Source organism: Petaurus breviceps, unplaced genomic scaffold, assembly GCF_028583685.1.
Source record: "Petaurus breviceps papuanus isolate PSGF00001 unplaced genomic scaffold, PetGlider_PUasm1.0 90625, whole genome shotgun sequence".
Lineage (NCBI taxonomy): Eukaryota > Metazoa > Chordata > Mammalia > Diprotodontia > Petauridae > Petaurus > Petaurus breviceps.
This window is the reverse complement of record NW_027187289.1, coordinates 2,179,138-2,184,969: the sequence shown is the minus strand read 5'-3', so window position 1 is coordinate 2,184,969 and position 5,832 is coordinate 2,179,138. Positions and strand designations below refer to the sequence as shown.

At 41.3% G+C, this 5,832-nt stretch overlaps 1 long non-coding RNA gene across 1 annotated transcript; it reads left to right on the top strand.

Moving 5' to 3' along the window:
* The first annotated feature begins 2,995 nt into the window (after positions 1-2,995).
* On the top strand, positions 2,996-5,417 carry LOC138142991 (uncharacterized). Its single transcript, XR_011163578.1, has 2 exons — positions 2,996-3,406; positions 5,102-5,417. It is a non-coding gene; the product is annotated as an uncharacterized lncRNA (long non-coding RNA).
* The last annotated feature ends 415 nt before the right edge of the window (positions 5,418-5,832 follow it).

The window sequence follows — 5,832 nt, the reverse complement described above, 5'->3', positions numbered from 1 at the left end:
GTTACACCTATTCAGAGATGTCCACTAATCATGAGGGTCTCCCAAGACTCTTTTCTAGGCCATCTTCTCTTCTCTCTCCACTATTTCAACTCCTGTGACTTCCAGGATCTTCTCTATGGGGATGATTCTCAGAACTGTTGTTCTAGCCCTAATTCTCTTGACCCATAGTTGCACTCTCCAGCTACCCACTAGACATCTCAAGCTGAATATCCCATAGACTTCTTAAACTCAACTTGTCAAAAACCTGTCAAGGAACCTCACATGTGACATTCCTCATCTATAAAATGGAGATCAAACCAAATAAGTTCCTAAGTCTTTTCTAACTCTGACTAGCTACTTATCACACTTTATGATTTACAGAGGACAGAGGCATGTAGTACAACCATTGTTATTCTCATTTAACTGATGGATAAACTGAGGCTCAAAGAAGTGTTTTTGTTCAATGTTATATATTGGTATTATACAGTAAATAGAAGATCTGAATGCAGTCTTAGGTCCAAACCCAGCGCTCTTACCACAGTATCACAGTTCCCCTCTGCACCCCTACACATCTAGAAGATATGTAACCAGGCTCACTTAATCTTGCCAAGACTTTACTCCTTTTCCCCTTCTCACATCATTATACCCTTTCTGATTCTAGCACTGGAACCAAGGCCACATTTTAGTGGTAGAAAAATTGCACTGTAATAATCCTAACCTTGTGAAAAAAATCAACAATCTATAATTATTGAACATTCAGTATTGAACATTCAATGGATCAGCACACTGGACATCAGTAGTGTTGGTATTTTAACAGGCTTTACAAGACTAATTAACATTGTTCATTTTGCCATTGTTAATCAATAAAGCCTCATGCTATTATTTGTTCCTTGTTCAGGTTTTGACTGTATATGAAGTTATTTGTATAGTGAGAATGTTCTCTGAACTCATTTCTACTTCCTGAAATTCTTTGCTTCCTTCAAAATTTATGTCAAGTTCCACCTCCTATGAGAGGCTTTCCTGACATTCTTCTCTCAGATCTTCTACCTGTTTTTAGTGTTCCCCTCTAAATAAATTATTTTGTATTTACTTATATGTATACCTGCTATTCCCTTCAGTAGAATATATCCTTGAGGTCAGGAACTGTCTCATTTTTCACCTTTGTATTCCCAAAATCTAGCAGACTCCTAACAAATGCTTGTTAAATTGAATTTAACCTTTTTCACTTACTGTGTGACGTTGGGCAAGTCTTTTAACCTCTCTAGGTTTATTTCCTCATCTGTAGCATTGAAAGTTGGGACCAGATGACCTTCATGGTCCTTTCAAGCACAGAACCAATGATCCTATTGGTCTTTGATCATGGAGAAAAGGACATGATAACTGGATGTGACCTTCTGGCCTTCTAGACTTCATCTTCATTTCTTTATGGGGACTTGGGGTAGGGGAGAGGAGACAGAGGAATGTGCCTTGGTAACTCTGTCCTGTCTTCTGCTTAACTCCTTCACAGAATGAGTCTTGATAACAGTAAGCAAAAGAAAGCAGAATTTTGAGAAGTAAAAGACTAGACCAACACACTGGACAAAACATTAAGGATTGCTTCATGCATGAGCATAACCATTTAATAGCTTTCTCCCTCACTGACTCATCTCTGAGACAGGAAGAATACAGGTCTACGTCATAAGTACATATAAGCTGTAACCACCATTTACTCAGAGTGTGAAAAGGAGTGAAGGTCTCCTATCTGGAAGAAATAAAAATAGTACGTCCTCAGGGGTATATGGCTTTTTTAATATGACTGGAATGTAGTCCCACCCTGGGATGGGAGCATTGGCCCCTACAGGTATGTCACCTACAGCCACAATAATAATCACATGTCTTTAGTAATTGAAAGTTGGCCACGCCTGTAGTCTCCACAGGCAAAGGGCTGGCAGTTTGTCTGGTATAAACTTTGCTTCTCTCTGGGGCCTGTCCCAGAGAATTGTACAGAACAGCAGAATCTCAGAGTTGAAAGGGCCATCTAGTCCAAACCCGTACTTGAAAGAATCAGAATTCCCCTCTCCAACACCTCCAACAAGTCACCATTCAGCTTTTGTTTGATGACTCAGGACAACCCATTCCCATTTGAGGGCAGCAGTATTTGTCTGAAAATTTCCCTCATAATTTTCTATGCACTCATTCACTTTTTTTGAGTTGAATTTAAAGTTGAGTTAAATTTAAAGTATTTCCCTCGAAAGAACCCCATGTAGTAGTTATAATAAGTCATATTACCTCCATTTTATAGATGAGGAAACTGAGGTTTAGAGAGGTTAAGCAACTAGTCTATGTAACCTGTCTTTGTGTGCAGCATCACTTCTTATGTTTCTTAGGATCACTGATAAACTGGAAGGGACCTCAGAGGTGTCTTGATCATAAAGCTACTAAGTAGCTGGGATTTGAATCCAGGTTCAGCTGCTTCTATTTTCTACCCACAATTCTTTTTTTTTCGTTTTTGGAGGGGGAAAGCAGGGCAATTGGGGTTAAGTGACTTGCCCGAGGTCACACAGCTAGCCGGATTTGAACTCAGGTCCTCCTGACTCAAGGGCTGGTGCTCTATTCACTGCACCACCTAGCCGCCCCCTACCCACAATTCTTAAGCACAAAAGTGAAGGTCTACCAACTCCATCCAGTGGTAGCACTATTTCCCTAAATCTCTTCCCCCCTAAAATCCTTTTATACCCACAGTTACACAGCTAGTAAGCTGAAGCCTTCCTTATGTGCTTTCTATACCTAATGAGAAGAAAACTTAAAATCTACGGGAGTACTTGCCAGCTCCAAACAGATTATAGTTTTGGGGGAAAGCAATGTCTAGTCCCATTCTAAGGTTATTAAAAGGATATTTTGAATGAGATTGATTGAGAAAGTGAAACTGGCCCTTTCAGGGTCAGAACATTAGAATGTGCTCTAAAAAACAAGGGCAAAGAACTCTGGGAGAGGCACTAGGCTCCTCTCCTGGGTTCAGGAATTTCTTTCTATGTTCAGGAATGTGGCCGATCTACCAAGAAGTGCTAGGAAGTAACCAGCTGCTGGAATCCATACAACAAGAGCTATGTACTGTGCTGGAATATATGTGGCCATTTGCTGGCTCTCTCCTACATCACTCCTATAAATAAATACAAAGCAGAACCCAGGAAGAAATCCAGGGCATCCTTCAGATGCTACAGGGAGGCTTGGGTGCACACCAGCCATTTCACCAGAGGAGGAGATGAATGGCGGCATTCTGAATGTTTCAATCCAACTTGATGAGCATTTAAGTGTTCTCAGTATTCAGGGAACTGGGATGCAACGATCATAAAACAGTCTCTGTCCCTGAGGACGTTACATTCTCCTGAGCTTGGAAGAGGACGAAAGGAAGGAGACTGGCATTTGCTAAGTGTCTACTCTGTTCCAGGTACTGTGCTAAGCACTTTGTAAGTATTATTTCATTTGATCCTCAATCAGGAGAAGCAGGTGCTGTTGATGCTGTTATTATTTCCATTTTTCAGTTGAGGAAACTGAGGCAGATATATTTTAAGGGACTTGCCTAGGGTTACATAAGTGAGGTTGGGGATTTGAATTCAGGTCTGTCCTGGCTTCAAGGGTCAGTGCTCTATCAATTGAGCAACCTAGCTGGAAAGGTACAAGGCAAACAAATAATTTATCCAAAGATAGAGGTCCATGAAGCCTATATCAGCCATAGGGTGGCATGATGAGTTAGGTGAAATAACACATAATCAGACAGGAATAGAGGAATGGACATCAGGCCCCTGAAGAAACCGACTGATCTTTGATAACTGAGTGACATTGGGGAACATAAAACTATAGTCCTCTGGACTTCAGTGCCCATCCCAGGGAACTCTACCTTGTTTGGCTAGTTGCCTATAAATCTCTTCTAGTTTGAACACACACTTGCAAGTAGGAGAATTGACCTGCCCAGTTGTCTTTCCTGGAGAGGGTGGGAAGAGCCCTGGATTTAGAATCAGAATGACTGGTTTTGAATTGCATCCCTGCCACTTAACTACCACCTGTGCAAACTGGGCAAGTCACTTCCTTTCTCTCCCCCTCAGTTTCCTCAGCTGTAGATTGAGCTGGTTAAACCAGATCAGCTACCTCCAAAGTCCTTCTTATAATCCTGAAGAGCAGTCTAGTGTCATGGGAAGGGCCCTGGACTTCTTGTGCTGTCATAGAAGCTAAGGAAGGATTTGTTTTTTCTAGACCCCCCCAAAACTCATAGCCTTGCTGCACCTGTCCTTTCCCTTCTCATTCTTCCTTTCAGTGACATCACCCTGTTGTCAAATTTAATTGAACTGTTTGGTCAAACAAGTATCCTATGCTTCTTGGTGGGGGCTCAAATTTGTAAGTGGTTGTTTTAGTTGAGGATTCTTCTTATTAGAGTCAGGAAGGCAGGATTCCACATCTTACATGCTCAATAAAGCATTGTACAAATCCCAAGAAACTCTAGCACTTCCTTTGAAAATTTGCACATTCACACATCTTCAGGGAAGCAGAGTCCAGCCCCACCTGAGAGCAAATTTCCCAGAGTTCTAGAATCTAGCAACCTTTCAGCTCAGAATGTGCTGAGTATATCTTTTCTTATTGTACTGGCATATTCCAAGCCAAGTCCAATAAAAATTCTTTCCTCTTTCTCCTTCTCTCTCCCTTCTTTTTATTCCCTTCCCTTCCCTTCCCTTCCCTTCCCTTCCCTTCCCTTCCCTTCCCTTCCCTTCCCTTCCCTTCCCTTCTCTTCTCTTCTCTTCTCTTCTCTTCTCTTCTCTTCTCTTCTCTTCTCTTCTCTTCTCTTCTCTTCTCTTCTCTTCTCTTCTCTTCTCTTCTCCTCTCCTCTCCTCTCCTCTCCTCTTCTTCTTCTTCTTCTTCTTCTTCTTCTTCTTCTTCTTCTTCTTCTTCTTCTTCTTCTTCTTCTTCTTCTTCTTCTTCTTCTTCTTCTTCTTCTTCTTCTTCTCTCTCCCTCCTTCCCTCCCTCCCTCTCTCTGTCCCCCCTTCCCTACCTCCCTTTCTGTCTCTGTTTTCCTTTATCCCTCTCTTTCCCTCTCTCTTCTTTCTTTCTCCCTCCCTCTAGGTTTGCTATAATTGTAATTTGTTTTTCCAGTCCCATAAAGTTTTTTAAGAAGCACCTGAAATTGCCAACTCTTCAACCTGTTTATGGAGAGACAGCCTAAGATCTGTTGAATCCAAGTTGAGCAACCAAATGTCCTAAATGTGTAAATCTCAGGAGCACTCCAGACCACAGGCAACAGTAAGCAACATCCAAACATCTCCCACATCGAAGGAAATGTCATCAACAATCTGGTACAGGACCTACCTCAGGGACCAGGCACCAACTGTTTCAGTTGCTATGACTTCCTCAAGTCAACCTCTACTGAAAATTCTATACAAATCCAAATAAACCAAAAGACTTAACTGATTGTGATCTATTTTCTTTTTTGTTCAATCATTTTTCAGTTGTATCAAACTGTTCACAGCCCCATTTGGGGTTGTCTGGGCAAAGATATTGGAGTGGTTTTCCATTTCCTTCTTCAGCTCATTTTATAAATGAGGAACTGAGGCATCAGAGTTAAGTGAGCTGCCCAGGGTCACATGGTTAATAAGTGTCTGAGGTCAAGAAGATGAATCTTCCTAACTCCAGACCTGGTACTCTATCCACTATAACATCTAGCTGCCCTTATGACACATAGTGTGATTGAAAGGGCTCACAGGAGTTCAACAAATTTTTCTTTCAAAAAAAAAAAAAAAGAAAAAGTCCCTTCACTGACTTAAATGCTTCTCTTATTGATGGAGTCTGAAATTCTACCAATAATAATAGAGGGGTTCCTTGTCATC